Consider the following 12,120-nt stretch of genomic DNA (forward strand, 5'->3'; position numbering starts at 1 on the left):
AGGGAAAAAATCCCATGTGATGAGTGTTTCTCCTGGCTTCACCCAAATTTAGGTACTGTCCTACGTCAGAAGAAATACATTATTCTCAACAGAGACATTACCGAATTAGAAATATCCTCTCCTCTAACTATCCAGTAGGGTTGAAGTCTTAAATCATAGTGGTAAATAAAAAAACGTGTAAAGGCTGAGCTCCACTTGAATATCACCAATGGGTCATAAAGGAGCAAGGCATGCTTGCAGCTAAGGGAGTCAGGGAGGGATTCTGGCAATGAAGTAGCTGATGCTCATCCTGGTGGAACAGTATTACACAAACTCCTTAACAACACAACAACTGTGGTACTGGAGGTTCTCCCCTTAGAGTTGAGATTAAAAATAGAACCTTTGTCAGTTGTGGTCATTAAAACCCCTCAAGAAGCCTTCCTAAGAGTAGAACGTCCAGCCTCAGCCCTTTGGCCAAATTCTAATGTGAATGATTACCTTGCTCCTGCAGCTGCAGCTAGCATTCTTGACTGCCTGAGAAAGGCAAGGTGGAACCTGGAAGAGAAGGCTACATTAAAAGGCATGAGCACCTGTTTAAGTTGCACATGTTTCTTTTCTCTAGCTTTCAGAAGTGCACCGAAGGAACTTATGGAGCTTGGGTCTAGCACAATTCTCCCAGCTGGTACAGGCTGACAAATACATAATGTCCTTATACCACAGAGAAATAAGATGGTGGAAAAGAGTTGTGATTTTGCGCTTTACACATTTCTTAAATCATTCATTGTCGGTGGGGAAGAATTTTGTTTTGTTTTGGCCTTGCTCCAGCCTTGGGTTTTCTGGCTGTGGGTCTTTGTGGTCTCAATCTAGGGCTACGTCTACACTGGCATGATTTTCTGGAAATGTTTTTAACGGGAAAGTTTTCCGTTAAAAGCATTTTCAGAAAAGCGCGTCTAGATTGGCAGGACGTTTTTCCGCAAAAAAGCCCCGATTGCCATTTTCGCGATCGGGGCTTTTTTTCGGAAAACAAATCTCTGCTGTCTACACTGGCCCTTTTGCGCAAAAGTTTTTCGGAAAAAGACTTTTGCCCAAACGGGAGCAGCATAGTATTTCTGCAAAAGCACTGACAATCTTACATGAGATCATCAGTGCTTTTGCGGAAATTCAAGCGGCCAGTGTAGACAGATGGCAAGTTTTTCCGCAAAAGCAGATGATTTTGCGGAAAAACTTTCCAGTCTAGACACAGCCTAGCAGTATTTGGCTACAGATCTGTACATATTACATGGCAAGGGTTGTCTATTTCACCCTGCTTTGATATCCCAATGGTACCAAATTCCAACCCCTCTCCAGCGGAATCAATATTATTAATTTTTATTTGGCACGTTGAGGCTGGGCTTTCTAGGGTTTTACATACAGAATAGCACAACACTGTCTAATTGCCTAGGCTGGGATGTCTTGGCTTTATCTCATTTATCAGCTAAGTTGATATAGAGTCACGCTACATTCTCCCACCCTGCAAGTGGTTTTATTTTTGGATAAGGGCTGGGCGCTTGTTCTCTTGACTTCAAAGAGAGGGTGCAGCTGGCTTTGCGACCATAATCTCTCTCTGGACTCAGCTCGTGCCTGCAATATATAGCATCATATTATCTGTTCCGGCTCACCACAGATCTCATTCGACTTTTTCAGAAGCAACCTACCCACACGGCTTTAGCACTGGAGTTGGAAACAGTCACATTTTTCTGAGTGCTAAATTTCTGAGCTCTCTTCACCCCAGCGCCCTGCCACGGTCACTTACTCATATGGAACAAAGCTGTTTGTAACAATGAAGGTAAAAGGAAAATGGAAAGCAAAGGTTATTCTGTATACACTCATGTGCATGTCACAGCATTTGAAGATCCTGTAACATCAAAAGTGAGAAAAAGGATCATGCCACACTTTGAGATATTGCCACTGCTGCTTCTGTTAGTAGAGAGGTGTCATCCCTGATCATATACATTAAAGGTGTGGTTTGTCAAAACACAGTGTCTATGTCTAGACTACGGAGTTTTTCCAGGTTACCAGAGGTATCCTGGAAAAACTCCACCGCGTCCAGGGAATGTGTCTGCTCTTTCGACATTTTTTGTGGAAGAGCAGACACGCTCTTTTGGAAGCCCTGTCTTTTTCATGCCATGAGGAAGAAGGGCTCTTCCGAAAGAGGAGGTTTTTCTGAAATTTGGCCCAGTGTAGATGGGCCAAATTTCAGAAAAGCCTCTTTCAACAAAACTATCAGAAAAAGGCACGCAAATCGCGGAACACGATTTACATACCTTTTCCCAATAAAAAGTGGCAGTCTAGATGTAGCCAGTGTTAATGGCTCACACCATTATCTTAGTGATAGAAATGTAGCCGTGTTAGTCTGGTGTAGCTGAAACAAAAAACAGGACTATGTAGCACTGTAAAGATTACTTGGGGAATTATCACCTCTAATATCATTAGCTCACAGACATTTACCTCCCGCCTACCCCCCCTTCTGTTCTGAAATTTGATTTGTCCTTTTCATGTGTGTTCATTTTTTTAATTGTATCCTTTGGTATATATGGTTGTGCCAATTTTCTTCCACTACTTGATCTGAGGAAGTGGGTCTGGCCCACGAAAGCTCATCACCTAATAAACCATCTTGTTAGTCTTTAAAGTGCTACATAGTCCTGTTTTTTGTTTCACCATTATCTTAGTGATTCATTGTGGCTTTTTTTAAAGCTCACTTTTTAGTGACACGAAAACAGCCATTGATTACAGTCACACCAGAAAGATCCCACAGTGAGTGAACAATTTGATAGGTTTGCAGTTTTATATCATACATACTTGTACTGTAGCTAATACCTGATCCTTTCAGTATCCAAGTCATTTTGCCAAATGGATACATATTTCCTCTCAGTCAATTAACCTTTCAACTTCAAAAAGCTTGATCAACTACAAAATGATTATGAAGCCTTAAGAGGCAATGCCTACACTTATGAAATACAATCCATCTGTTTCAGGGCTACAGTAATTTCTGAGAGGTACAGCCCCAATCCAGGAAAGCATATAAACCCATGAGTAACTACTTATTTCCAGGTGACTACTCCTGTACTCAAAGTTATGACTACATTTAAGTACTTCACTGGATTTGTGCCCTATGCCTATATTTCATTTTTAGTATTATATGTGAGTTCTTTATTTGTGGTAGAATTTCTTCCATTGTGTGCCACACGCCTTTCGTCGACTGCATAGAAAAAATAGGAAGTATGGAAAGAGGTCGCTTTAGCTTAACCAGGAGATCTTGAATGATTTTAAAATTAAAAATCAGTCCTACAAAAAGTGGAAATTATCTCGGCAAACTGGAGAAATGATTTGAGGTAAACAGGATGAAATTCAATGTGGACAAATGCAAAGTCCTCCACTTTGGAAGAAGCAATCCATTAGACGAATACAAAATGGCGAATGACAGCCTAGGAAGGCGTATTGTGAAAAAGGATCTAAAGGTCTCAGTGGACCACAAGCAAAATACGAGCCAACAGTATGACATTGTTGCAAAAAAGGTAAACATTCTGGGATGTATTAACAGGAGTGGTGTAAGCAAGATACAAAAAGTACTGCTCTGCTCTGCATGATTAGGCGTCAACTGGAGTATTGTGTTTGGTTTATTTACCTGTCCCGTTCCTCTCTGCTTCCCACAGTTTCAGTTGGCTGGGAAAGCGATCTGTAGCCAATGGGAGCTACAAGCAACCACACCTGTGGATACGGAGGTAAATAAAGCACAAGTGGCCCCCTGGCAAACCTCCTCCAGCTTATTACCCGCACCTACCTCAGGTAAACTTTGAAAATAGGAAAACATATTTTAGGAACATTTTTGCAAAAAGTTGTTTCCTTTGTATTGAAAAATGTCAAAATTATTTTTTCCATGAAAATTTCTGAAAAAAAAAATCTCTATGCTCCTATCAGTTAAGTGGATTTACCTGCCATAATGACCCAACCAATATGACCTTCTTTATAGAACACTTTTAATCCATAGATATTAAAGTGAAACATATCAGAATTAAGCATCATTGTTATTATTTATTAATTATTATTATTATTACCATCCACCACTCAAAACAAACTTTGTGTCTCCAGGTACACAACACTGTTGGAAAGGATATTTTAAAAGACAATTGATTTGCAGAATTCAGCTCGGAAGAGTTATATGCTGTTGAGCAGTGCTCTTTGTGACATCATTTTCCTATGCCAATATTGCCATTTTGCCTTTGCCACTCGACTATTGGTTTGATGCTATGTGCACCATTCTGCCACAGCTCTTTCCCCTGTTCATCCTAAGCCTCCAGCCCCAAACAATTAGTCCCTACATTGGTAAGTGTTGTTTTAAATACAATGTGCCATTAGGCTCATTGTGCACATTTGTAGTTAATGTTTTTAAATGAAAACGAGGAAAAAATTCAATACTGCTTTTCTATAAACCACCAGTTTACAAAGAAGCACCTGTTACTCTTTCAACTTCCAAACTAATCTTCCTAGGTTCTTTTGTATTCTACACATGAAATTCCTCCATCAATTAACCTCAATTAATCAACTGCAACCCCCGTGATACAGCTGTAAGTGGAACATGCCTCTACACCTAACATTCAGGAAAGTCAATCAATATTTTTAACATGTATTTTTACTGCATTTAAAATAAATACCTGCCTGAAAAAAAATCCAATTATTGTCAACAACAACAAAAATCCTCTAAGCCTCAATTCTTACCAGATAGATACCCCCAGGCACTGCATAATTAACCTTTAAAATACTAACAAGGGAAACCTGCATTTCCCACTGGAAGGATTACTAAATCAGTATAGAGGTAGTTCAAATGATTGTAGTTTGAATAGCACCACTACAAAGCTACTGTAACCACTTGGCCTGACTATAAGTGAGGCAAGAAGGGTCATTCAATATTTATAAAGTGAGCAGAACTAATCCAAGATTAGAATTGCCTCTGTTGTGTCTTTCTATTAACCCTTTGATTGCCATGGACTATATGCAGGGTAGTCTCAGTAGGATCCTTGCTTATCAAAAGTTTATAATACACCTTTCAGAACAGCGAGGAAATGGTGATAGTTCACAACACATATGGCTCTTCTCATACTGCTATTTTTTTTAGGGGGGAGAGAGGGGAGATATTTCCTGCAAGATACCACAGCCATCAAAACCCTTGATAAAACTTCTGTGAAAGGTTTCTAAAAAGGGGGCTCAGACTTAGCCTACAGAAGTGGCTCTGTTTTCACAATCACTGAGTCCCCAGTCATACCCCTGGAAATCAATTCCCTGAAATAAATAGAATTTGTTAAGTCCCCAGCACTTTTGAAAATCAGGTTGCTTCTGTAGTTGTCTAAAGTGGACTATAGAAACCCCTCTGGTTTTGGAAATCACGGCTTTACTGTTTCAAAACAAATATTTCTGTTGTTCTTAAGGTTACTTTACTGTTGCACACAGGAGGGCTATGATAGATGGCCCTCTGGGAATGGGACCCTAGAGTGTTGTACAAATCTTTAACTGCAGAGAAGGATTAAGCTGGCAGTCAGTGGGAGTTAAGAGTTAGTGACTGGCAGGACAGGGTTCATTCCCTTAGTCGGGTTTTCTCAAAGTGGCCCACGAAACCACTGAGAAACCTGCTAACTGGCCAATCCAGTGTGTTTACTTACTGGCTCCATGGCCACGGAGCCTCACAGAACTCTGGTTCACCTTTTATAGCCAAGAGGAGACTCAGAAAGTGATCAGGAAATGTGGTGGGTTTTTTTTTTTTGGTATTTATCAAAATGTGTTCTGTCTTGGAGGGCTTGCAACTGTTCATTCATCAGATATTCCCAATGACTAATATATAGGTGCTAATATATTATAACAATCTTCGTCTTTGGATTGAGGTAGACAACCAGAGTAGGAAGTGTTACACCACCGTGGACTATTAAGCAGTATATTTTGCTATTAATATTGAAGCATGTGTAGGCAAAATTACATTTCCAGATAATACTGATACAATTCAAAGCACTTACTGGACCCAGTACTTACGATCTTCAAAGCTCTGTACTGTATTAATGATTTAACATTCACCGAGCCCTTATATGGCAGGATAAGCTTTATTACTCAATATTTTAAAAAGGGAGAACAGACAGAAGAAAGGATAAATGATGTGTGAAAGGCTATACTGAAAATCTGTGGCACAGCAGAGATTAAAAATGAGGAATCCCTGGTCCTCATGCCCATAGTCATTTGTTCTATAAATCTCAAACTCAGTTCCTCCACAGCGGTACCGGGTGTTCATTCCATGTACAGTGTCTGCTAGGGGGGAAGAGGCTGGATTTGCACCGGAAACAAAGGGGGAAACAATTCAGAAAGACAATCATTAACTTTCCAGGCAACATGGAAAGGAGAGAGAGAGCAAACAGTTTCCTGTGTCTGTCACTATGTACAATTTTTTTGCCTGCATTGAAAATTACAGTTCCTATGTGTTCAACCTACCCAAGCAGGCTAATCAGAATCATTTGCTGTAGCCATTTTCATTGGGAATATGCATATTCAGTCATGAATGCAACATAACTAAACACCAGGCAGATTAAAACAGTTCCAGCTTGAGCACATACTGAACCTTGTGAAAATGTACCATTGGTTCTGGAATAGGAAAAAAATAAAACCAAGGGGAAAAACAGAACATGCATAGACAGTACTTACCAGATGCAACACCTAGCAGAACAGGTGCAAAATGGCCACCGTAGGGCTGTTGCGGCCTGTCTCTGCCCAATTTAAAGGACCAAGCTGCAGAAAAGCATGCTGGGAGAGAAAATCCTGTAATAAAGTAACTCTACATGGAAGAAAGCTGTGCGAAGGTTAGGCAATGGAAAAGTGGTTTCTGGGGTGCCCTTTCTATGTAATAGTACTTTATCACAGTGGCCTTTCTGCTCATGCTTTTATTACACTCATAACTCTGCTTACTTCAGTGGAATTGCTCTTACTTCATACTGATTAAAGAAAGCTCAGAATCAGACCTAGTGGATATTCTGATTAAGGTTTATCATTCACCAGACCAGTTTTACTCAATTCTTTAAAATAAATCTATCTTTATTACAGGAGGTGGGACTTGAACTTGGGCCCTGGCATCCTAGATGAGCCAAACAACCACCATATTGTGGTGAGCATTGTCAAGTCCTAGACCTCTAAATCTCTGAAAGAATAGCTTGGATGCCCCAGTTTTGACCTAGCCATCTTAGCTAAATTTGTTAGCAGGTCTCTCTGCCCTCTTCTGGCAATACTTTAATATCTGTGTTTGTTAGGGCTACTCTGCAACCTCACAACATTCCTGTTAGTTGGGGAGGGGGGATGGGTTAGGAAAGATGTTTTATTGTTACAACAGATTAGTATAGAATATAAATAAATAATTTAATCTTTCTTTTTTGGGGGGAGTGAGGGGGAATTGATTCTTAAAAATGTTACTAGAGCCACTGATGCAAACAGCTGTATTTCACTTTACTGATGGCTGTGTTCAGTGGTGGGTGAATGATCCCTGCAATTAGGCTGTAGGTGAAGTCCACGGATCAACTCTGAACTTCTGCAGGACAGGTAGAATTTACAGATCCCAGAATTATGCACAGACCTTTTGTAGAAAGGACTTTGTGTGAGACCTTTCTTATTTAAAGGAACCATACTGAAAAAGAACATTTGTAATAGTAAGATTTTATCTATGTTCAAGAGCATTTCTGACCCCAGAAAAGAGCAAAGACATTGGTCAAATTCTACTCTTAGGGTACGTCTGCACAGCAGTGTTATTTCGGAATAACACCAGGGCGCCTCTACACTACAAGCCTTTATTTCAAAATAATGTCAAGCTGACAAAACGCATTGTACAGATGGGGAATTGAGTCACCGAGGTCTAGATCTAAAAGAGAACCCTGATAATCACTAGAATCCACCAAGGCTGGGTTAGGTGCCTACATTTCCTATATAATGCATGGAACAAGAGAAGTGCTTGAGAATGGGGTCTAGCAAAAGCCTGCACGGTGAGCAGGGAGCAGCCTAGGATAATTAATCAGAGATGCAAACGAAAGGGCCATGTCCCAACTCCCACCTCTCACAGAATTAGATGCCTAAGGCTGATCTGCCCATCTTTGCCTGCGATCCACACTTTGCAATCTGTTTCCTAGCGTCACATGGTTTAGGAATCAAAGTTATTTGTGTAAGAAAGGATGAAAGTGTCATTCTTGTAACTTTTAGCCCAGAGCTCAGTACCCTCAGAAACAATTGAACAAGGTCTCCCACTCCTCAGCAAAGTGCCTTGGGATATGCCATATTTCAGGCCCGTACGCAGGAATTTATGTGGGATGTGTGAGATTTTCTTTGTAAATGTGGACTGCAAGGGTGTGATGCACCCCCCATGATTCCCCAGGTAAGTGGGGAAATCTGCCCCGGCATTCCCCCAGCTGGTCAGAGCATAGGGGAGGAAGGGTCAGTCCACGTGCCACTCCTGCCTTTCCCTGGCCAGCTGGAGCATGCTTACTTGGGGTACAATGGTAGGGGGTTCTCTTGCACCTTTTGCACATCTCCTATATATGGGCCTATATTTTGATGCAGGTCTCTCATCAATCTCTCTGTTAAAGCTGTTCCACTGCGGTGAGATAGTCCCTGGACCGAGTGAGAGAGCTAAAATGACTCCAAACTAAAGTCTACTGGTTAGGGCACTTATTTGGAAGTGGAGGATGCAGGGTTCAATGCCCCTGTTCTAGTGGTTCCTTTAATTATTTACCGTGCCTAAATCTGGGACTTAAGCACTGAAACTCCTGTAGAGATCTGGGCCAGAAAGACTAGGGCACATATCAGGAGTTTCTCAAAGTGAACCACAGACCCACTTTGAGGAGGCTGCTCTGGTTTGTTTACTTACCGGCTCTGCAGCCATGCAGCATTGCTGCTCCCATTTGCAGCCAAGAGGAGCTGTGGGAAGCAGCATGACCCAGTCCACTCGTTCCTGCGGACTCCCCTTGGCTGCAAACGGCTAACCACAGCCAACAGGAGCTCTGAGGCTCCGTGGCAGTGGAACTGGTAAGTAAACAAACCAGAGCGGCCCAGTAGTAGTTTTACCAGAGTGGGTCTGCGGACCACTTTGGGAGTACGTCTAGACTACACCTCTCTGTCGACAGAGAGATATAGATTAGGCATGTCGAAATTGCTAATGAAGCAGGGATTTAAGTATCCCATACTTCATTAGCATAAACATGGCCACCGCTTTTTTCCGAAATGGAACTTTTTTGAAAAAAAAATGGCAGTCTAGATGGGGATCTTTCGAAAAATAAACCCTTTTTCAAAAGATCCTATATTCCTCAAAAAATGAGATATACAGGATCTTTTGAAAAAGGGTTTATTTTTCGAAAGATCCCCCTCTAGACTACTGTTTTTTTTTCAAAAAAGCTCTGTTTAAAAAAAAAAAAAAAGCGGTGGCCATGTTTATGCTAATGAAGTCAGGATATTTAAATCCTTGCTTCATTAGCAATTTCAACGTGCCTAATCTACATCTCTCTGTCGACAGAGAGGTATAGTCTAGACACAGCCTGAGAAACACTGCATAGATTCTCCAATATACTTGGGCATTTCATTCTCATTGATTTCAGTGTCAGGGAGTTGCCCAGATATCTTTAAGGATCTGGGACTAAGTCCCAGGCCACACAGAACAACTATGACTTATCAAGGGATTGAAACCACCTCTTCTGAGTCCCAAGGCAGTGGCCTAACAACTCAATGAGTAGTGGGGACAAGGGAACCATTTCGGGAGCATAGGGGGGGCAGCAGCCGTGTGCTCTGGGACACAGCTTCCTTTTTATCTTGTTCATCAGATGCTAAGGGAGCGAGGGGATAGTACTTGCATTCCATATATGCCTCTGGTTGGTGAAGGAAGCCTTCACTGATGTGGTCCTCAGCTGAGAAGCAGAAAAAACACTCCCCCCATTCCCTTTGCACACTAGAGCCTATGGAGCCCAGGCTACTAGATTTTGTGTTCCCCAGTCCCCCAGTGAGACTGCGGGGGGCTGGAGTGCCATTGCGGGCTCCCCAATGCTAGGGGGAGCCCCAGGGTCTCAAGCCAGGGACTGGATGGCCCCCTCTCCCCCCGGACCTTAGGTTCCTGAACACAACTATCCATCTTTTCTCTGTATTGGGATCACTCCAGAATGACATCTATAACAATGCAAGACTGGCTGTAGCTGAAAACCCAGTGTAAATATTTTCAAGATTGTTTGAAAACTGGCCTTTTCCCTATAGAAAATTCTTGATATTTTGGTGAGAAACTGAAACCCAGAATGCTTTAGCCAGAATCCAAATGATTTTGTTTCAGAAATGCTGCTGAGGTGCCTCAGGATCTTCTTTTTAGACTGGACTCTCTGATGACAACTTTCACAATGAAGCATGATCTACCCTTCAGGTAAGGAGAGGAGGTTTCATCGTGAGCATCCCAGATTATGGTGCAGCATTGGAGATTTAGTCTCGCAGAGGCCCTTGGCCCATTAGATGGGAATGATAATATGAGGAAACTAAATTACAGCTCACGTGAAGCACCAACTCAAGCTATCCAAAATCTAAAATATTTTAGGGTTTGGTTTAAACATGTATGTGATTGGATGGTTGATGTTATTGACAATGAAACTGAAAGTTACTCCAGAAAGCAGATTACTTTTTACAAAAAACGTTTCTTTATTAAAAACCTGATTTTCCATCAACATGCAGTTGTCAACAAGCTGTATTATTTGTAATTCTGAGGTAAAAATGAAAGTTAAGTAAATAACTAGCATCCTTCATGGGAGAGAACAGATAGGACTTAGATGCAGTGATTACAAAGGAGTTTACTTATTCAATGTACTATAAGTGTGCACATAGAGACAGGATCCCTGTATTGCTCTTTTGCTCCCTGGCTAACTAAATATAGCCTTCCTAAATCTTGGACTGGACTCTTTGGTTTTGGGATAAATGGTGGATTACACTATAGTCATGCCAGGGAGATTTTCATTCAATTCATAATAGTTTGTGTCACTCAGTTATATGTAATTGTAGGAATGATGAGAAGGAACATTGATATTACATAAAATATTATAAAGAAATTAAAACCCAAACACCTGTGAGTGAAACAATGAGTTCAGAATTGTAGCCAAAATCCTAATGCTGCAGCTTGAAAAAAATTATACTATAATAATAAAATATTAATCAGTAATTGAGGAATGAATTGTGTTTATGTTCCCTGCCCACGACTTGACTGTTTCTCAGCAAACTGTGACTAATTTGTAGGAAGTTCAACGTTTGTCTTTCCTATGATGCTGTACAGCTCCACACTTTAGAAATGTACATAAGAAAAATAGTCCATGAGAGGACTATTTGTCATACAGTAGAGGAAAATCTGGGATTTAACTATGGACTGTAGTCTTTTCCCACTTCCTACATCTGTGACAAATCATAGAACACTAGACTTGGAAGGGAGACAGAGATCATCAAGTCTAGTCCCCTGCCCTCATGGCAGGATCAAACACAGTCTATATCATCTCTGATAGATGTCTGTCTAACCTGCTCCTTAAATATCTCCAGAGATGGAGATTCCACAACCTCCCTAGGCAATTTATTCCAGTGTTTAACCACCCTGACAATCAGGAAGTTTTTCCTAGGCTATGGCTACACTGCTGTTTTTTTTCCAGAAGAAGATATGCAAATCATGCTTGCATTTGCATGTTTTCTTCCGATTCTTTTTGTGGAAGAGATTTTTTCGATATTTGGCCCCCATGTAGACGGGGTCAAATGTCGGAAAAAAAACCCTCTTTTGCAAGACCCTGTGAAGGGCAAAAATCCCAGTAATATGTATGTAAGATCTTGACCAAAGTCTCTGTTAAGAATCTTTCACATATGCCCAAACTGGAAGGGCCTGGTCTGACACCTAGCTAACAACGAACAAAACATGGCTAAAAAGGGAACAGAGATAAGCAGAAGACAGGCCTTGTTTGTACAACTAGACATGAAACAAGTTGAAACAGCAGAACCCCAGTTGCAGGGCAGTAGTTGGGGCCTTATCATGAATTATAGACACTATTCTTTGAGAGTGACCTTTAAAGTCTGCCTGACAAGTTCAGGAGGCGA

Source organism: Pelodiscus sinensis, chromosome 2 (genome assembly GCF_052426305.1).
Source record: "Pelodiscus sinensis isolate ZL-2025 chromosome 2, ASM5242630v1, whole genome shotgun sequence".
Taxonomy (NCBI): domain Eukaryota; kingdom Metazoa; phylum Chordata; order Testudines; family Trionychidae; genus Pelodiscus; species Pelodiscus sinensis.